At 42.2% G+C, this 22489-nt stretch overlaps 1 long non-coding RNA gene across 1 annotated transcript in view; it reads right to left on the bottom strand.

The window, feature by feature from the left end:
- Positions 1-11346: 11346 nt before the first annotated feature.
- Positions 11347-22489, bottom strand: part of LOC141583273 (uncharacterized) — a 69606-nt gene continuing 58463 nt past the window's right edge. Inside the window, exon 4 of the long non-coding RNA XR_012515952.1 lies at positions 11347-11652. This is a non-coding gene — a long non-coding RNA (uncharacterized LOC141583273). The remainder of the gene's footprint in view (positions 11653-22489) is intronic.

Here is a 22489-nt window from a genome sequence, read left to right as displayed (position 1 = left end):
ACATTCATGAAGGCTGGACCTCTGAAATGTCAAAGTCATGATCCAAGGTGGGGAAGGGTGAGTGGGTTTTGTTCTCCTTTTAGTACTGCTCGGTTTGTTCTCAACCTAACGTCAGCTGGGCTAACATCCAATGCTTGGTAGGGTAGGCGTATTACGTGCATTTGCGGGATGAGTATGGTGGCTCACACATGTAATCCCTACACTTTGGGAGGCTGAGGTGGGCAGATTGCCTAAGCTCAGGAGCTCAAGACCAGCCTGGGCAACATGGTGAAACCCCATCTCTACTAAAAATACAAAAATTAGCTAGGTGTGGTAGGGTGCCTGTAGTCCCAGCTACCCGGTAGGCTGAGGGAGGAGAATCGCTTGAACCTGGGAGGCAGAGGTTGCAGGCAGTGAGCCAAGATGGAATCACTGCACTGCAGCCTGGGCAACAGAGCCAGACTCCACCTCCAAAAATAAAAATAAAAATAAATAGGACAAGTACAGTGGCTCATGCCTGTAATCCCAGCACTTTAGGAGACTGATATAGGCAGACTACCTGAGGTCAAAAGGTCGCGACCAGCCTGGACAACATGGTGAAACCCAATCTCTACTAAAAATACAAAATTTACCCAGTGCTCATGCCTGTAATGCCAGCCACTCTGGAGGCTGAGGCAGGAGAATCACTGGAACCTGATAGGCAGAGGTTGCAGTGAGCCAAGACTGCACCACTGCACTCCAGCCTGGATGACAGTGTGAGACTCTGTCTCAAAAAATAAATGAATGCATTTTCAACTTAGGATATTTTCACTTTTTTTTTTTTTTTTTTTTCAGAGACAGGATCTCTCTGTGTTGCCCAGGCTGGTCTTGAACTCCTGGGATCAAGCAATCTTTCGACATTGACCTCCCAAAGTGCTGGGATTACAGACATGAGCTACTGCATTTGGCTGCTATTACCAATTTATAATAGATTTATGGGGACATGACCCCGTCATGAGTCAAGGAGCATCTCTAATCATGCTGAAAATGGGGGTGGCTTGTGTGAGGATATGGGGGAGTGTCAAAACACAATGGAACCAGGGCCTGCAGGGGGACACCATAGCCTGCCTCTGGCTCAAACTCAGGGCTCCCTCCTCTTTGTCTCCTGCTGCAGGGCAGACATCAGGCTTGCAGCTCTGCAAATCCACGTTGTCTGCACTGAAGGACTTCAAATCCACAGCTGGGAGTTGTGGATGGTGTTGGAGCAGGAGCAGGGTAGAAGGGACACATCAGGGGTTAAACCTGTAGCCACAATGGCAGAGCAAGTTCGTTTTCTTTTTTCTTTCTTTCTTTTCTTTTCTTTTTTTTTTTTTTTTTTGAGATGAAGTTTCACTCTTGTTGCCCAGGCTGGAGTGCAATGGCATGACCTCGGCTCACTGCAATCTCAGCATCCCATATTCAAGTGATTCTCCTGCATCACCCTCCTGAGTAACCGGGATTACAGGCATGCATTAGCAAGCCTGGCTAATTTTGTATTTTTAGTAGAGATGGTTTCACCATGTTGGCCAGCTGGTCTCAAACTCCTGACCTCAAATGGTCCACCTGCCTCCACCTCCCAAACTGCTGGAATTACAGGTATGAGCCACCGCACCTGGCCCTAGTTTCTCTGCCCTGCCTGCTGGCTCTGTACAGCCTCAGCTTCTCTTCCCCCAACCCCTAGGTGATAGTGAGCAACCCCCACTCCCTGAGGTTCTAGGCCACCTCCCATGAGAGCCGTTACAAGTTACATGGGAACAGCAAGTACAATCGGGTGACCTATGTCCCCACCAAACCTCGCCGCATGTCTCCCGAGGGATTTCTCTTCCTTCTTCCCTTACCAGCATAAAGAGCTGAGGAATTTCCAGACAACACAGCCCCTAGCCCTGCCCTGTGGTAGGAAGATCATCAGGCAGCCATCACCTACACACCTTACTTCATTAAAGTGTCACACAGGTCAGGCGTGTGAGAGCTTGTAACCCCAGCACTTTGGGAGGCTGAGGCAGGTGGATCACAAGGTCAAGAGTTTGGGACCCACCTGACCAACATGGAGAAACCCCGTCTCTACTAAAAATAAAAAAATCAGCAGGCCGTTATGGCATGTGCCTATAATCCCAGCTACTCAATAGGCTGAGGTAGGAGAATCACTTGAACCCGGGAGGCAGAGGTTGCAGTGAGCTGAGATTGTACCACTGCACTCCAGCCTGGGTGATAGAGTAAGATCCCATCTCAATCAATCAATCAATGAATCAAATAAGTAAGTAAGTATCACATGGGAGATTCCTGCATGGCATGACAGGGAGGAGCCTAACCCAGCCTGAGGCAGGGATGGAGATCTGAGTTAGCAAACTGAAGCATAAGGATTTAGTGGGGGCAATTTCCATGGGGCAGGGGCCTAACCAGCTGCAAGTCAGCAACAGCAAACTTCTTTGACCAGGCTCATCACATCTAGATAAGTGAGAAAAACAATCACTCCTCACTGTGTGTCCCAAGAACTCTGGGAGCAAGTGAGTGGGAGCCATCATACTAGGGCCATTGTTTCTGTGAGCTTCCAGAAGCCTTTCACAGGCAGTGGGATTAGAATGGAGCAGGGCTTGGCTGAGCGCAGTTGCTCACACTTGGAATCCCAGCACTTTGGGAGGCCAAGGTGCGTGGATGGCCTAGGGTCAGGAGTTGGAGACCAGCCTGTCCAACATGTTGAAACCCCAGCTCTACTAAAAATACAAAAATGAGCCAGATGTGGCAGCACTCACCTGTGGTCCCAGCTACTCAGGCGGATGAAACAGAAGAATCTCTTGAACCTGGGAGGTGGAGGTTGCAGTGAGCCAAGATTGCATCACTACACTCCAGGCCTGAGTGACAGAGCAAGACTCCATCTCAAAAAAAAAAAAAGTAGGGGCAAGGGACAGAGTGGGGCTAAGTGGCTTCCAGGTTTACCTCTCCTCCAACACCCCATCTCTCCCACAGTCCTGAGTTGGGGGATGCCCATGGTGTTCCACAGGTGCACTTGGGATTTTCTCTCCTGACCCCACAGGATATTTACCTAAAACAGAAGCAGCACTGAGGCAGGACCGACCCAACTTTACTTCCAGCTATGCTGACTCCTGGACAGAGGTGGGGACTGGGCTGCCTATGGGAAGTTGTTTAGCAGGAGCAGAGAGAAACAGGGCTGAGATCACAACCCCAGCTGAAGAACAGTAAAACAGGATGATTAAAACACTTTACAAGAGCCAGGTGAGGGGGCTCGCACCTGTAATCCCAGCACTCTGGGAGACCGAGGTGGGTGGATCACCTGAGGCCAGGAGTTTGCAACCAGCCTGGCCAACATGGTAAAACCCTGTCTCTACTAAAAATACAAAAATGAGCCATGTGTCGTGGCCAGTGCCTGTAATCTCAGCTACTCAGGAGGCTGAGGCATGAGAATGGCTTGAACCTGGGAGGAGGAGGTTGCAGTGAGGCCTGATCATGCCACTGCACTCTAGCCTGGGCAACACAGTGAGATTCCATATCGACAACAATGACAAAACACTTTACAAATGGTGGTCCCTCAAAACACTTACACACAGAATTACCATTTGCTCTAACAAAGCCACTGCCATCCATTCCAAAAGAATAGAAAGCAGGAACTCAGAGAGGTATTTGCACACCTGTGCTCACAGCAGTGCTATTCACAACAGCCAAAAGGCAAAATCAACCGACGGGTCCACCATTAGATGAAAAGATAAACACAGTGTGATCCATCCGAACAGCAGAATATGACTCAGACTTAAGAAGGGAGGGAGGCCGGGCGAGGTGGCTCACACCTGTAATCCCAGCACTCTGGGAAGTCACGGTGGGTAGAGACTCTGTCCTGAAAAAATAAATACATACAAATAAAGAGAAATAACAAAGGAAGTGAGAATATATCGTGAGTGACTCTAATAAGTAAGGACTGAAAGCATTCTCAGCTGCTGATAGCATTACTACCAACCAGTTCAGTTACATTCCTTTTCCCAGCTGGGAAGACCTGCACTTGTCCCCCAGGGCTCACCTTTCTGTACACCAGACAAGCGATGGCCGACTGCAGCCTCATCTGCAGCACCTTGAGCCAGTACGTGTTCTGCTGCTTAAACAGAGTTTGCAGGCAGGCCGAGAGGAACATCAGCACTGCGAGGAGGTAGCGCTTCCAGGCCGGAGGCTTGAGATCACCAATAAACTCCAGGAAAAGGCTGGCAGGGGAAGGAGGGAGAAGGGACAGCTGGTGAGAGGAGGTACCCATGTGTGTTGTTTTTGCTAAAACCAGGCCAGGTGTGGGGGATGAGTCAACTTTTTCACAATCATGATCTCGGTTATGTCCCCCACTGTCCATGCTTCTTCTCAATCTTACTGCAGCTCCTCAAGGTCAAGAGATGGTGTTTTTCTTCCACCTTGTTATGGGCTAAATTGTGTCCTCGCAAAATTTGTATGTCGAAGCCCCAACCCCCGGTATGTCTGAATGTGACTGTATTTGGAAATAGGGCCTTTAAAGAGGCAATAAAGTTAAAGCGAGGTCATTAGGCTGGGCCCTCATCCAGTCTGACTGGGGTCCTTACAAGAGGAGAAAATGTAGACACACAGGGAGACACCAGGACACACACAGAGGAAAGACCATATGAGGACACAGGGAAGAGGTGGCCAACTGCACGCCAAAGGCAGAGGCCTCAGATGGAACCAACTTGTGGATACCTGATCTGGAATTTCCAGCCTCCAGAATCATGAGAAAAATACATTTCTGTTGTTGAAGCTACTCAGTCTGTGATGCTGTTACAGCAGCTGAGCAGACACCATATGAATCTGGGCTGGCCACAAAACCACCTTTGACCAACAGGGTAGAGTGGCTTTTGGCCTATTGCTTAGAAGCCTCCAAAGCAGCCACATGAACAAGTCTGAGCTAGCTTTTTGGAGGATGGGAACCCACATGGAACAGAAAGCCATCCCAGATTCAGACACACAACTGCAGGCACATGAGAAAACCCAGCCAAGAAAAGAAGCACCACCCAGCTGAGCCCAGTCCACGTTACTGACCCACATTACCATGAACTAAATAAATGAAGCCGCTTATCATTTTAAGCCACTCTTGGGGCATTTTACAACAAAAGCTAATTGACACGGTCATGTAAGAGCTGGCTTATTTGCCCTTCTGGGGCACATTCACTTTCTCATTAATCATTTCCCTTTTTCAGTATCCTTCTCACCCACCCTCCAGTGACCTGAGCACCAGATCTATAGGCAGAGGCATGAGAGCTGAAGCCCTCTGACTCTGGAGGGATGCCATTAAGAGACCACCAGACTTAGCAGAGCTCCTGAAGTCTGGACTCACCTAAGCAGCTTGGGGACAGTGAACCTGAAGACATCACTGATGAAGAGGCTGTGGGTCCCAGCAGGAAGGTAGAATGGAACACCTGCCAGATGGCCCGCAGCAGTGGGCCCCACTGCCTCCCTTCTTCCATAGGAATGGCTCAGTCTCTGGAGCCTCCATGCCACTGACTCCTTTCCTTTTAAACACTATTGCCTTGGTGTGCTTTAGAGGAAGGGAGAGGCTGGCTCTGGGTCCCATTTTATACTCAGCCACCAGCCGCAGGACCAGGCATTAAAAGCTTGTTTTCCTAACAATGGGCATGCATGGGTGTGGATCTAGCCTGGCTCCCTCCCTGTGCCTTCTTATCACCCTGAGCACCCATTTAAGATGCAGGCACAGGATTTGTGGGAGAAGGGCAGGAGGGCAGCCCTGAGGACTCTTAGATGGCCATGGGAAAACACACATGTTGAGCACCTACTACGTGCCAGACACTTCCCAGTCATCCTAAGACCCCTAGCAAGCCAAATGTTGTTCCCTTTTCACAGATGAGAAAACTGAAGCTCAGAGAAGTGAACTTGTCCAAGGGCACACAGCTGAGAAGTAAAAGCTGGGATTCAATTCCATCTCTCTGCCTCCAGAGCCCATGTACTTTTCTTTTCTTTTTTTTTGAGATGAAATCTCACTCTGTCACCCAGGCTTCAGTGCAGGGGTGTGATCTCAGCTCACTGCAACCTCTGCTTCCTGGATTCAAGTGATTCTCTCACCTCAGCCTCCCGAGGAGCTGGGATTGTAGGCAAATGCCACCACACCCAGCTAATTTTTGTATGATTAGGAGATGAGGTTTCACTATGTTGGTCAGGCTGGTTTTGAACTCCTACCTCAGGTGATCCACCAGCCTCAGCCTCCCAAAGTGCTGAAATTACAGGTCTGAGCCACTGCACCCAGGCTCCCATGTACTTTTCAATCTATCATGTTGTCATCCTGGAGGAAGAACAGCACCCCCTCTTCCACATGCACAACCAGCCAGCCCTTAGGTGGTTTTGAACTGGTGGAGAATCACAGCTGATGTGCATGGGGCCTGGTGCTCTGGCTCTGGGTGAAAGCACAGACAGATGCTCAGGCTGCCTCAAACTCTTAAGATCCCCAGCCTTTGGCCATAACCAGGGGCCACAGAGAAGAGCTAAAGTGAGGAATGAAGAGGAGGTGGTGGGGAGGCCCAAGGGCCCCTCCAGAGCACATCAGAAACCCTGGGCCATAATGGAGAGCCTGGGGTGATGCAGCTGCTGACAGCCGGTCACTGTGTGGTCTTGGGGAGGTAGACTGCTCCCCTCTCTGTGTGTGAGAGGATGAGTGTGGTCCCCCGCTCTGAGTCCCTTGTGTACCTCTGACAACCTGTAAGGTTATCAGTAATTTCTTGCTTGCTTGCTCTTTTGAGACCAAGTTTCACTCTTGTTGCTCAGGCTGGAGTGCAGTGGCATGATCTAAGCTAACTGCAATCTCCACCTCTTGGGTTCCAGCAATTCCGCTGCCTCAGCCTCTCAAGTAGCTGGGACACACCCCCATGCCCGATTAATTTTTGTATTTTTAGTAGTGATGGGGTTTCACCACGTTGGCCAGGCTAATCTTAAACTCCTGACCTCAGGTGGTCCACCTGCCTTGGCCTCCCAAAGTGCTGGGAATAAGGGTGTGAGCCAACATGCCTGGCCACTTATCAGTAATTTCAATCCCCATTACAAATCTCTGACCCGGGGCCACGTGCAGACATCGCCTATTTACATGAAGGAGCTCACTGACTTCCCTGGACCCCCTTGCCAGGTAGGTATTATTAGACTCTCCATTTTACAGAAGGGGAAGGAAGCAGGCTCTGAGAGGTGGCGATAGCAGCCCGAGGTCACACAGCAAGGGCAGAGCAGGGATTGCAGCCTCGATCCTGACTTATGGTTCCTAGAGTGTGTCTTGTGCACTAAGGACCCCCAACCCCACCATCATAATAATAATAAAAGAAGCATAACAAAAATCCCCTTGTGAGCTCAGGTGGCAAGACCCTTGCCGGCCATGGTCTTTGTCCCTCATTGCTGACCTGATCTGGTGTTTGGTTTGGCATCTATGGAGGGTTGTGGCTCAGCTCTGTTACTGAATGGGCATGGCCTGCTGCTCACAGGTATTTTGGCATTTGGGTCTCAAAGCCAAGAAGATGCCCCTTCCATGCAGAGAGCATCCCTGACCACCCTTTCTGTCTGACCCCACCATTTTATTCTTTACATTCACAGCCTTTCCCATGACACCAACCCTCTCTTTGTCTTGTAAGAACCCCAGGTGGGTAGACTTTGCCTGAGTTTTTTACCAATATGTCCCTAGTATCGAGTCCAGCTCCGACACACAGTAGGAGCTCAGTAAACACTTGTCAAATGAATGGGAAAAGCAGACTGAGTGATATGTGTAAAAGGGCCTAACGAGAGTGCCCAGCACATACTGTTATAAACATTTATAGAAGGAAGGATAGAGCCTGGCTGGGTGGACAGAACTTGGCTTTGGAGCCAGGAGACTATGGTTCCAATGCCTGCTCTGTCTCCTCTCCTCTGAGCTTTAATGTTTCCATCTGTAAAATGGGATCAGGGAAGAGTTGATTGGGAAGTTTTCTTTCTAGCTGGAGATTTTACTCAGTACGGTTCTAGCTGTTTGCCTGTAGAGTCATTGTGTTTAGCCTGCAGGCTCCATAGCAGGCATTTCCTCTTTTGGAGGTTTCACCTCCCATCAAGGAAGAGGTCCAGATTGCTGTCTGATGTCTGGTCTCTGGACTGAAGGCCATTTAGTGCAGGACTCACAAATGACCTTGATGAAAGGCAGGGGGTATGCATGAGTGGCATGGGCAAGGTGTGAGTTGGGGGATACAAAAGGGAGTGGTGAAGGCCGGGTGTGTGGCTCACACCTGCAATCTCAGCACTTTGGGAGGCCAAGGTGGGCAGATAACCTTAGGTCAGGAGTTCAAGACCAGCCTGATAACCTAAGCAACATGGAGAAACCCAGCCTCTAATAAAAAATACAAAAATTAGCTGGATCTGGTGGCTGATGCTTGTGGTCCCAGCTACTTGGGAGGCTAAGGAAGGAGAATTATTTGAACCTGGGATGTGGAGCTTGCAATGTGGCAAGATGGTGCTCCAGCTGGGGTGACAGAAGCAGAGAGAAGGAGGGAGGGAGGGAGGGAAGGAGGGAAAGAAGGAGAGGGGGGAGGGAGGGAGGAAGAAAGAAAAAAGAAAGAGAAAGAGAGAAAGACAGGAAGGAAGATAAGAGAAAGAAACAGAGGAAGAGAAAGAGAAAAGCAAAGGGAGAGAGAGAAAAGAGAGGAAGGAAGGAAAGAAGAAAGGGAGGGAGGGAGGGAGGGAAGAAAGATAACAGAGAAAAGAAAAAGATACATGCGTGCGTATGCTCATTGCAGCATGATTCCCAATAGCAAAGACATGAAACCAACTTAAATGCCCATTGATGGTAGACTGATAAAGAAAATGTGGTACATACACACCATGGAATATAATGGAGCCATAAAACAGAATGAGGTCATGTCCTTTGCAGCAACAGTGATGAAGGTAAAAGCCATTATCTCACATGAACTAACAGAGGAACAGAAAACCACATACTACATGTTCTCACAAGTAGAAGCTCAACATTAAGTACACATGGACACAATAGACACTGGGACTTATTTGAGGATGAAGAAAAGAGGAGGGTCAGGACTGAAAAACTACCTATGAGGTACAGTGCCTACCACATAGGTGACTAGATAATCTGTACTACAATCCCCAGTGACACTTATATAATAAACCTGCACAGGTACCTCTGAACCTAAAATAAAAGTTTAAAAAAAAAAACTGATAAACTAAATCAAAGGAAGCATAAGGAAAGGAAAATGTGAGATAAAAACAAAAAAATAGTGGATATAATAAATACTTTGGTACCTTAAAAAAAGGAAATAGACAAATTAGTAAGAAGGGAAATAAGCATAAAAGCAAAAAAAGAAAAGAAAAAAATTATGTTATCTCTAATTATGAGGTACTATTTTGCACAACTCTGTGCAAATACATTTGAAATCTGCATTTATTACTATCCAATTCAACTTCTAAATTATAAAAATATCCTACATCTGCACTGTTCAATATGTAGCCACTAGCTACGTGTGTTGAGTGAATACTTGTACACTTAAATGTGGCTCATGTGACTGAGAAACTAAATTTTTTCTAATTATTAATTTATTTAATTTCTAATTATAATTTTATTATAATTAGTTTAAATTTGAACAGTCACATGCAGCTAGTGGCTATTGTATCAGAAAGCATAGAAGAAAATGAAATTGAAATTTTCTTAAGACAGTGTTATTTACCTAAGTTAAATCCAAACAGTATTTATTTAAAAAACAAAAAACTTAAAGACCAACTCTATAAAAGAAATAAAGTTATTAAAGAATCTCATTCTCTCCCTCTGACACACACACACACACACACGCAGAGAGACACACACACACACAGAGACACAGACACAGACACACGCAAAGAGAGACACAGACACACACACACACACACACACACGCACACAGGTGTTACAAGGAAAAGGAAAGCTCTTCTTTATAACACAGAACAGGACTTTCACAAACTACTACTCATGGCCCGAATCCTGCTGCAGACCATTTTCCTGCAGTCCATGAGCTAATAATTTTTACACAGCTAAAGAAGAAATAGAATATGTAACAGAGACCATATGTGGCCCACAAAGCCTAAAAGACTTAGAATGTTGCTCTTTACTGGAAAAATCTACTGGCTCCTGATCTAGAAAAATGTCTGAATTTTAAAAATACCATTTTGCAAATACCATCAAGGTAATATGAGATTCTGGCATGAAATTACTCCTAGCACTATACACTAACATATTGTTAGGAAAAGGACATTCATATATCTCTATTATCCATCAAATGTTTATTAAGTATGCAATTTAAATCGAAGAGATGAAACTTAGCTTCACAAATATTGAGATAAAGTGACATTATAAACTTCCCAATACAATGCAATGGGAAACATAATATTTGCCTAAACATTTTGTCTAATCCAGAAGAACAGTTAGATGAATCCAGTTTGAGAAATATTCTATGAGACAATTGGTCTGGACTCTTAAAAAATGTCAAGGCTGTAAAAGATGAGGGAAAAGGGTGGAGGGAAAGCAATATTCTAGACTGATGAAAATAATAAACATGACCAAAAAATCCAATATAAGATCCCTGACTAATATAAAGAATATTTGAGAGCAAGTGGAGACATTTAAATTTAGACTGTATACTAAATAATATTAATTATCAGTAGCAAATGTCTTGTGATTGTTATTTTAGTAATATAAAAGAATGTGCTAATTTGGGGAAGAATCCCTTAAGTATTTTTGTATAATCTTGATGTCTGCAATTTGCTTTCAAGCAGTTCAGAGTTCCCCAAAATGTGTGTGTGCATGTATATGTACGTGTATGTAAGAGAGAGAAAATGAGTGTGTATGTGAAGAAGAAAAGAGACAAAGAGACACACAAAGCCAATCCCAGAAAATGTTAATCTGTGAATCTAAATAAAGGGCGCATGTGTCTTTACAGTACTTCTTTTTCTTTTTTTTTTTTTTTTTTTTTTTTTTTGAGACAGAGTTTCGCTCTTGTTGCCCAGGCTGGAGTGCAATGGCACGATCTCGGCTCACCACAACCTCCGCCTCCTGGGTTCAGGCAATTCTCCTGCCTCAGCCTCCTGAGTAGCTGGGATTACAGGCACACGCCACCATGCCCAGCTAATTTTTAGTATTTTTAGTAGAGACGGGGTTTCACCATGTTGACCAGGATGGTCTCGATCTCTTGACCTCGTGATCCACCCGCCTCAGCCTCCCAAAGTGCTGGGATTACAGGCTTGAGCCACCGCGCCCGGCCTGCAGTACTTCTTTTTCAACTTTTCTGTTTGATGTTAAAAGTCGGAAGAATTTTTTTTTAAGGCACCTGTTTATTCAGGGTGAGCATGATTTTCAAATTTCTTTGCTAGATGTTGGTTTCCTGTAGTTGTTAATACTTTTGTGCCACCTGATTGCCTTATGACAAAATAAACTTAGCTATGAAAGAAAAACTGTCTGTGTAGCCATAAAGCCAAACAATTGCTTCACTGAATAGGAAAAGAAAGTATGAAGTTTATTGCAAGTAATATTGTTATAAACTGTTATTCTCCTCATACAGTATAACCAATTATTACCTTGTAATGTTAGTCAGCATCTACTAATAAGGAGAGAGCAATGGGCAGTATTTATACACAATGACACTGAGACCAATTCCTTGTAGCCTGAAAAACAATATGGCAAACATTAAGAGAAGGTACAGGAGGTGTTTTCATGATTTACAGGACAAGAAATCACACTATCTTCTTCTACTAGATGATTAACTATTCTGGGAAACATATACTCAGGTTTATAGTTATAATAGACAAGAATACAAGGTGCATAAGCAACCCTGTCATCTTTCATTATTACAATCTTGCCAATCTGGAATGAAGCAAAAAATGACACATGTAGATAGGGGCATTGGCCTAAGAAGAGGAAGACCAGAGTGATGGCTTCAGCTCTGCTTCCAAAGCAGAGCTCTAAACTTTAGAGGTGCCATATATGGCATCTCTAAAGGCTCTTCCCCATCAAAGTCTCCTCCTTGGGAGACCAATGGACCAGACCAGGAATCCTTTTGTCTTCTTCACTCCCACCGGGACTTGCTCTTTTACCCTTTCTCCTATCTCTTTGTCCTCTTGATGTTAAGTGCTACCTTGTTTGTTGTGGAATATTTAACCTATAATATTTATATATTGGTTAAATATACTATTATGTGTGGTATGCAATATAGACTGACTTGTCGAATGGATTGAGTCTGTGTTCCCCATGGCTCTAACTATGGAGTGAATGGGAAGTGCTAAGGAGAACTGTCTCCTTGGGAACTCCTTGTAGCTCATGGCTTTTGTGATTAGAAATTCTCTGGAGAACTAAGAGAATTAGGATGAGTTCTTCTTCAATAGAAGTCTGACGTGTGGAAAGACACACACATGTATGAACCAGGATACCTCTAACCTTGCACTGCTGATGACATGGGGCTTTGAGAAAAAATTGCCTAAACTACTGAGGACATAGATGCCACCAAGTGAGGTATGGGTTAAATCAAGCAGAGTAAGACCATAGATGAGTAGAATGCTTTGGAAATTGATTATTAGATTAACTCAGAGTTAATTTAGAACATTTGTCAATCTGTTCAGTTGTGTGGTGTGTGATTTTTTAAGTACATAGGCAAATTTTCTTTCCTAAATAGGCACAGTCTCCAGAACGTTACTGAATCTTCCTTTGATCATTTTACATTTTATAATATTTCTGAGTCATTATTTTAAACATTATTACCTCTGAATAGGGATTGTAAATATGGGATGTGAACACTGGATTGAATCTGTACAGGATTCATGCATCCCTGGAAGATGATTTTTGGAGGGACATAAATCTCGAGTGTGAACTAGTTTCTACTCTTTTTCTCCTTCTCATGAAATATGAGTGTAGCAACAACAACAAAAATTAAGTTGAGGATTCTGGTTAGTTTGGGTTCATAAATTTATCAAATTCTTACCATATTTTGCTTTAAATCAAAGTGAATGAAATTAAATCTATATCCCCTAGTCTAATTCCCTTTAGTGAGACTGCATTCTTTCCACAGCTATTAGAGAAAGATTTTTTTTTTGCCCACACATTTTCAAAGAAGTTTCTGGAGCTTACAACACACCGGCCATCATTTAAACTATAAGAATTCAGAAGCAGAAATTCTACCCACAATTGAACTTCACTGAGTTGGCTGACATGGTGTTTTAAATTCTAGTTCTGCTATAGAGCAAACCCAGATTGAGAAGCTGAGGACAAGTCATACGTATTGTTTGTACTGGGAGACTGCATCATTAGCAGAGTCTTTGATACACAACGGCAAGTTCTGTTTAAGATGTTTATGCTCCCGGGAGTTTTTCCTAGCGTTCTTCCATTAGACGATATGTACACAGAGCAGTGTTCACAAACTCTGAGTGGCATTGACATTAATTTCTAATAATGTTTAGAAACATTTGTAAAATTTCTAAACATTATTAGAAATTAACAATAGGGCCCCATCCTCCAGTATACAATGTGCATGCTAAATCAATGACCATTATTTGATGCACGATCCCACAAAGAAAAAATATATGGGTCTCAGAATTAAGGCATGGAAGCCACAATGGCTCTGTTACTATCACCCCCAGTAACCCACTTCTGGAATGCGTGCTTCCCATTTCCACAATTCTGGGCACCACAGGTGTAGAGAACTCTTCCACCAGCAGATAGAAAATACAGCTGCCCCTTTAACATTTTGGGCACTTTGTGTTTAGGGCCAACAACAACAACAACAAACAGAATAGGGAAAATTGCCATCCGGGAAACGGTACATGGCCTAGTCGTCAGGAGGAAAGCTGCTATTACACATTTGAGAAGTGAGCAATCAGCTTAATACCAAGGTGGTTCGCAGACATTAGTATTTCATCATCTAATTTTAATCATAAACCCATAATTGCCATAGCCATAGCCTAAGAAAAGTAAACATGAACTTGGTCCCCACAGGAAGGAAGTTGTGGGCTACCCACAAAGTTAGCATCCTTCTACCATTATAAGAACTAAGGTGAAGGGCTCTAGAATGAATCAGAGGGTTTAGCCTAGAACTCTGCCTCCCCAGTAGCAGCTGGGGCTGCAATTTCTCCTACTAACCTTTTTCCCTTATAACCTTACAAGTTTCTTCAAAGAGAAAGTCCCACCAGAGTCCTAAACGAGCCACCCTGAGAAATTATATGAAACAAACGGCCATAGAAATACGGAAGAATTGTCATAAATACTGCAGTGCCCAGATCTCTCTGCCCTATTTCCTTCAAGACTCAAGGACATGTACCCCGAGCTGGGTATGACCTCGCTGAAAGAGATTACCTCTTCTCCAGTGAATCCCTACCCAAGTACTGGAGATAAACAATAAGCTCCTCTCCCCAAAGAGGAACAACTCTGCGAGGCTACCCAAGCTTCAGGGCTCCCTTTGGAGTCAGCTGCATCCCTGTTGCAATGCATCACAGCTCCAATTCTTCCTCTGCCCAACCCTAATTCTTTCCTTTCCCCACACCCCAAGTGCTGAGCCCAAGACCACTCCCTAAGAAACATCCTTTACACTCATTTCCATCTGAGTCTGTTTTCTGTGGTAGTCAATCTACAACAAACTTTAAGTAACCCTGGCATACTAACAGCAAAAAGTTAATATTGCTATTTTACTTGCACCATAGTTTTTTTTTATCACTTTGCAGTATTTTTTCTCTTAGTGTCATCTAAAAGCAAAGAAAATTCTTCAATCAAATGTGTTTATACCCTAACAAGAGCTGTACTATACAGAATTATTTTTAAATATATAAGATACCTTTGATTCCTCCAATATAAATACATGTTTAACATGGCCAAACAATGTTAAGACAAACAGGAAAAAAGAAAATTTGATTATGGAATAAAATATTTGGGTATTTAGGCCGGGTGCGGTGGCTCAAGCCTGTAATCCCAGCACTTTGGGAGGCCGAGGCGGGTGGATCACGAGGTCAAGCGATCGAGACCATCCTGGTCAACATGGTGAAACCCTGTCTCTACTAAAAATACAAAAAAATTAGCTGGGCATGGTGGCACGTGCCTGTAATCCCAGCTACTAGGGAGGCTGAGGCAGGAGAATCGCCTGAACCCAGGAGGCGGAGGTTGCGGTGAGCCGAGATCGCGCCATTGCACTCCAGCCTGGGTAACAAGAGCGAAACCCCGTCTCAAAAAAAAAAAAAAATTGGGTATTTGAAGCAAAGAAATGGCTAAAGTGTTAATTGTACTTAATTGGCATATAACCTGAGACTCATCCAATATATCAGAAATCAAGTGACTTCTACACTCTGATCAGATTGTAGTACCATTTACTAGGCTTTCTTTCTCATTTTCTTCTACCTTTATTTGCTCATCTCTTTATCTCTGGAATGTTTTTAAGCCTGAAATCCCAGTAGCTGTACTTTCCCACCCACTGTTACTTGTCTCTGAAACCTGCCTACCATCCTGGATGTGCCTGACCCTTTATTAGCTATCTGCTGAATTGAGGCAGCTGCTGCCTAGTCCTGAAGTATCTAGCAGTGTCCAGTATCTGCCTTGGACTCCTTGGCCTGGGTAAATTTTATTTTTTCTTAATGGAGAATGCAATGGAGTCACAGCTTACTCCTGGGTTAGGTTCTAACATTAGTCTATTAGGTGAAGAAAAAAATGTAGGACACTGATAATACTCTTGCAAATCTTGTCAGATAAGAAAAAAGGAAATATATCTCAAAAATGCCTCATTGCTGTTTTTTTTCCCAGCATTTGAATCAATCACTATGAAATGTTTGGTTTTCATTTAAGGTAATACATTATTCAAATCAGTGCTGCGTTTAAATACAAAAGTTCCACTTAGCTTAGCAAGATGCTGACATTTTAAAAGGCATGAGGGAAAGGCCGTTCCTGTTCATTGAAGGAACTCACTGGAAGATTTCCCTGCATGATTTAAAGTATTACTTTTCCTTGATCTTTTATTTTTGTTGGTTATTATACATAATACTTTGTAGTTTATTTACCAATAATATTTGTATATTTTTATGGCATACACGTGATACCTTGATATACTCATGGAATGTATAATGGATCAAATCAGGTTATTGATCAAGTATTTAGGATATTCATCACCTCAAATATTTATCATTTATTTATGTCGGGAACATTTCAAATCTTCTAGCCATTTTGAAATACATATTGTTAATTATAGTCACCCTACTGTGCTATTGAACACAGGTATTTATTTCTTCTAACTAATGTTTCTCTTACTTTAATGGCCTCCAGTGTCATCCATGTTGCTGCAAATGAAAAGATTTTTATTCTCTCTTATGGCTGAATGGAATTCCCTTGTGTATATATACCACATTTTCTTTACCATTCATCTGTTGATGGACACGCAGGTTGACTCGATATTCTAGCTATTGTGAACAGTGCTGCAATAAACGTGGGGTTGCAGGTCTCCCTTTGATACACTGATTCCCTTTTCTTTGGAGAAATAACCAGGAGTTATAACCATAGGATTTCTGGATCATATGGTTGTTCCATTTTTAGTTGTTTGAGAAATCTCTGTACTGTTTACCTTCATAGCTGTACTAAATTACACTCCCATCAACAGTATGTAAGAGTTCCCTTTTCTCAGCATCCTTGCAAGAATTTATGGTCTTTTTAATAATAGCGCTCCTAACTGGGGAAGATGACAACCCTGATTATTAGTGATGCTGAGAATATTTGTATAGACCTGTTGGCCATTTATACTTTAATTCTTATGAATTAAAAACACACATACAACACAACCCAGTCAGTTAGGCATGGATATGATAACTATGAGATCGACTAACCCTGGGAAGTGGCAGGACCTGACCTATGCAAATGCCATATCTTCCTGAACCCTTCCTCCAGAACTACTTTCATGTGACTAACTCTGTTTCCGCTCTTTCATACTCTTTCTGTTCACATATTTTCCCCCACTTTCATGTTCCTAACCACTCCATTTTAATCTCACTGCACGACTGATTTTCAGCTTTGCTATTCTATGTGAGCGATGACCCCAAAAGGGACTTCCAATCTGTTTAGCTACTAGATGATGATACAGAATAGAGAAATAAACATAACATTGAATTCACATAACTGTATTAGCCTTTTACAAATCAGATCAACCATGGCAATGAACTCTCACCATCCATCTTTTGGTTGATTAATATTATAAACAAATCTATTCCTCTGGGCAGACATTAAACATGAGAAAAATTAACAAAGCTGCACTAATACAATCACAAGGTCAGTAATTTATAATCTGAGAAAAGGAACTGGTAAACCATATTTTAATTATACAGTTTCATCATGATACATTACTTATGTGACATTTTAAAATTTGTTCACACAATAATTAATCCAGACAAGAAGGTTGTAATAAATCATAACCAGATAACTTATACCAGCATACTTTTCTCTCAGCATATTTCTTCCTAGCCTACTGGATGTTTGTAACAATATCCCTGGGGTCAGATATGTTCATACTAATTCATTTACCAAACTGTACAAGTATTTTTAAATATATTACTTTAATATGTTACCAATCAGAGAACAAGTTAGTCAGTAAACAAATAAATGGCTGAAAATATTACTGTGTATTCATGGATTTCATATTTGTTTCCAGGTTGCAATGCATGGAAAAGTAGAGAGTAACTTAGAAATTAAAACCTGTTAAATTCAGGAACATGCTGGATAATTTTAAAAGTTGGAACAGCTGGCCGGGCGCGGTGGCTCAAGCCTGTAATCCCAGGACTTTGGGAGGCCGAGGCGGGTGGATCACGAGGTCGAGAGATCGAGACCTTCCTGGTCAACATGGTGAAACCCCGTCTCTACTAAAAATACAAAAAATTAGCTGGGCATGGTGGCGGGTGCCTGTAATCCCAGCTACTCAGGAGTCTGAGGCAGGAGAATTGCCTGAACCCAGGAGGCGGACGTTGCGGTGAGCCGAGATCGTGCAATTGCACTCCAGCGTGGGTAACAAGAGCAAAACTCTGTCTCAAAACAAACAAACAAACAAACAAAAAAACATGTTGGAACAGCTATAAAAAGGTAAAGCCATGTTTCATTTGGGAAAAATAAAAGTTCCTAATAAGAACATTAAAAATGTGAAAATGAATTTCTATCACTTGTGTTTTGACAGATCTCAAATTCATTATTGTCAATGTGCTTTCTTTTGGGAACAGTTCTAGTGATAAATCTAGTTTTAAAACACGTAAGACATGCTCAACCCTTTGACATTCTGGTCATCATGTTTCTTTACCACGTTGGACACTTGAAAAGAAATGCTATTTAACCAGTTGTCTGTGTTTTTTGTTTTGTTTTTTTTTAAAAGCAAATTAAAAAAAAAAAAGCCCATTAAAACATTAAAAAGTATTCTCACATGCATTAGCATACCTTAGCATATCTGATTATCTAAAGATAATTTATTTGGACAGATATTATCCCAATTTATAGTTGAAGATACTAATATCAGAGAGGTTTAGATTTGCCCAAGGTCACAGTTTTAATTCTGAAAAGCTTCCAATATCATGTTTAGCTTTTATACCACCATACAACTGCTACAATGGAGCAAATGCGCTTTGTTTACACTGGTATCACTAAGCCATGAAGCAGTGTCTGACCCCGAGTAGTTTAATCAATCTTTTGTAAATGAATGACCAGAGAAATGATTGAATGTCTGAGTCACTGTTGGGTTCCATAAGAGAGGTGGTTAAGCTACCCTTTGGCAGGAAATGAATCCTTGCAGCTCATTACAGTGGCAGCTACAGCTCTAGAGATCTCATAAATTTTGAAGGTTCCTAAAACATAAACACCTGAACTCCCAGTTGTAAGCTTCATTTAGAAATTTCCACCTCTTCTATGTGAGTGCAGTTAAGTTGGATATAACTATGAGATGTTTCACATAAGCCTCATGGTAACCCCAAGGCAAACATCTATAGTAGATACAAAATAGAGAAAAAAATAATCAAAGCATACTACTACAGAAAATTGCATAATTACAAAGAAAGACTGCAAGAAGAAAGAAATAATCTATAAAATATCCAGACAACAATAAATAAAATATCTATAGTAAATCTCTACCAATCAATAATTACTTTAAGTGTAAATGGTCTAAAATTAATAAAATATACAGTGCAGCTACATAAATTTAAAACAGACCCAACTACATGCTGCCTAAAAGAGACTCATTTCACTTGTAAAGAAACACGTAGACTGAAAATGAAATTATGAAAATAGATATCCCATACAAATGGAAATCAAAATAGAGAAGGAGTAGCTGTTTACCAGATAAAATAGCTTTATATTCAAAACTGTAAAAAAAGAAAATATAACAATTCCCATACAAATGGAAATCAAAATAGAGCAGGAGTAGCTATTTATCAGATAAAATAGGCTTTATATTCAAAACTGTAAGAAAAGAAAATATAACAATTATAAATACATATGCACCACCCAACATCAGAGCACCTAAAGTATAAAGCAAATATTAACAGATATGAAGGGAGAGATAGACAGCAATACAATAATTGAAGGAGATTTCTTGGGCAGCAATAGCCACCATTTTGTGATCTGTTGCAGTTTGCACAATTTCAGTTTCAGTTCCTGTTTTCCTGCTGATAAGTTTCAGTTTAATGTTTCCTGCAGGCAAGTTTCAGTTTAATGTTTCCTGTTGACAAGTTTCAGTCTTTGTTTCCCTGCTGATAAGTTTCAGTAATGTTTCAGTTTCTGTTTCTCCACTGAATGTTTCAGTTTCTGTTTCCTGCTGGTAAGTTTCAGTTTTGAAACTCATGAAGGCCGGAATCTCCCAACTGCAAGCTTCCTTTGCCCCGCCTCTCTGCCTGAGCCTATTTAAGCTGTGAGCTTAGCAACAATAAATGAGACTTGATCAGACTCCTGTCTTGTCTCCATTCTTCGTGTCTCCTGCCCATCCATCCCCACTCCCTCCCTTCGAGCTCCTGTTGTTGTCCTGCAGGTCGGGACAGATTTCAGTATTACACTTTCAGCAATAGGAAGATGATTAAGGAGAAAATTAATAAGAAAATGTTGCCAGGTGCGGTGGCTCAAGCCTGTAATCCCAGCACTTTGGGAGGCCGAGGCGGGTGGATCACAAGGTCAAGAGATCGAGACCATCCTGGTCAACATGGTGAAACCCCGTCTCTACTAAAAATACAAAAAAAATAGCTGGGCATGGTGGTGCGTGCCTGTAATCCCAGCTACTCAGGAGGCTGAGGCAGGAGAATTGCCTGAACCCAGGAGGCGGAGGTTGCGGTGAGCCGAGATCGCGCCATTGCACTCCAGCCTGGGTAACAAGAGCGAAACTCCGTCTCAAAAAAAAAAAAAAAAAAAAAAAAAAGAAAATGTTGGGCTGGGCGCGGTGGCTCAAGCCTGTAATCCCAGCACTTTAGGAGGCCGAGGCGGGTGGATCACGAGGTCAAGAGATCGAGACCATCCTGGTCAACATGGTGAAACCCCGTCTCTACTAAAAATACAAAAAATTAGCTGGGCATGGTGTCGCGTGCCTGTAATCCCAGCTACTCAGGAGGTTGAGGCAGGAGAATTGCCTGAACCCAGGAGGCGGAAGTTGTGGTGAGCCAAGATCACGCCATTGCACTCCAGCCTGGGTAACAAGAGTGAAACTCCATCTCAAAAAAAAAAAAAAAAAAAAAATGTTGGACTTCACCTATACTTTTTTTGTTCACCTATACTTTCAATCAAATGGACCTAAGAGATATATGTAGAACATTCACAGGATACATATTCTCCTCACGTCCAAATGAAACATTCTCCGGGATATATCATATGTTAGATCACAAAACAAGATTAACAAATTTAAGATTAAAAATATATCAAAATCTTTTCTGATTATAATGGTATAAAAGTAGAAATTAATAACAGGAAAAAAAGACCTGGAATATTCTCAATATAAGAAATCAAAAACCATGCATCTGAACAGCCAATGTGCCAAAGAAAAAAAAAAAAGAAATTACAAGGAAAATTTATAAATATACAGAGATAAAAATGGAAACAAAGCATACCAAAACTTACGAGACACAGCAGAAGCGGCTGTAAAAGCAAAGTTTATAGCAATAAACATGTACATCTAAAAGAACAAAGATCACCTCAACATTACACCAAAAGATACTAGAAAAAGAAGAACAAACTAAGCCCAAACATAGCAGAAGGAAGGAAACAATAAGGATCAGCGCAGAAATATATCAAATGAGAATAGAAAAAGTACGGGAAAAATATCAATAAAACAAAGAAGTGGGTTTTTTTAATTTTTTTTTTTTGCAAAAATAAACAAAAGTGAAAAATCTTTAGCTACACCAACTAAGGCAGACAGAAGATTCAAATAAATGAAATCACAGTCCAGGCGCTGTGTCTCACGCCTGTAATCCCAACACTTTGGGAGGCGGAGGTGGGCAATAATGAGGTCAGGAGACCAAGACCACCTTGGCTAACATGGCGAAACCCCACCTCTACTAAAAATTAAAAAAAGTTAGCCAGGAGTAGTGGCACACCCCTGTAGTTCAAGCTACTCAGGATGGTGAGGCAGGAGAATTACCTGAATCTGGGAGGTGGAGGTTGCAGTGAGCCGAGATGGCACCACTGCACACCAACTTGGGCAACAAGGCGAAACTCTATCTCAGAAAAAAAAGAAAAGAAAAGAAAAGAAATCACAGATTAGAGAGGAGACCTTACAACAGATGCCTCAGAAATGAAAAGAATCATAAGGGGCTATTATAAACAGTCATATGCCAACATTAAATAACCTAGAGAAAATGCATAAATTTCTAGCAACACACAACCTAGTAAGATCAAATCAAGAAGAAACAAAAAGGTTCAACAAACCATTAACAAACAAAGTTGAAGTAGCAACCATTTACTGATTAGGAGATCCTTTCCTCATTGCTTGTTTTTTTCAGGATTGTCAAAGATCAGATGGTTGTAGATGTGCGGTGTTATTTCCGAGGCCTCTCTTCTCCATTAGTCAGTGGGTCTATTCTGGCAAGAGTACCATGCTGTTTTGGTTACTGTAGCCTTGCAGTACAGTGTCAAGTCAGGTAGCATGATACCTCCAGATTTGTTCTTTGTGCTTAAGATTATCTTGAGTATACAGGATCTTCTTTGGTTCTATATGAAATTTGAAATAGTTTTTTTTTCTGATTCTGTGAAAAATATATACGGTAGTTTGATGGGAATAGCATTGAATCCAAAAATTACTTTAAGCAGTGTGGCATTTTTATGATATTGATTTCTCCTATTCATAAGGATAGAATGTTTCTTTGTTGGTGTCCTCTCTTATTTCCTTGAGCAGCCATTTGTCATTGTCCTTGAAGAGGTCCTTCACATCCCTAGTGAGCTGTATTCCTAGGTATTCTCTTTGTAGCTATTATGAATGGGTGTTCATTCAAGATTTGCCTCTTTGCTTGCCTATCATTGGTGTAAAGGAAGGCTTGTGAT

This window comes from Saimiri boliviensis (genome assembly GCF_048565385.1).
Source record: "Saimiri boliviensis isolate mSaiBol1 chromosome 19 unlocalized genomic scaffold, mSaiBol1.pri SUPER_19_unloc_2, whole genome shotgun sequence".
Taxonomy (NCBI): domain Eukaryota; kingdom Metazoa; phylum Chordata; class Mammalia; order Primates; family Cebidae; genus Saimiri; species Saimiri boliviensis.
The sequence above is the reverse complement of the archived record's forward strand: the minus strand, read 5'-3'. Positions and strand labels throughout refer to the sequence as shown.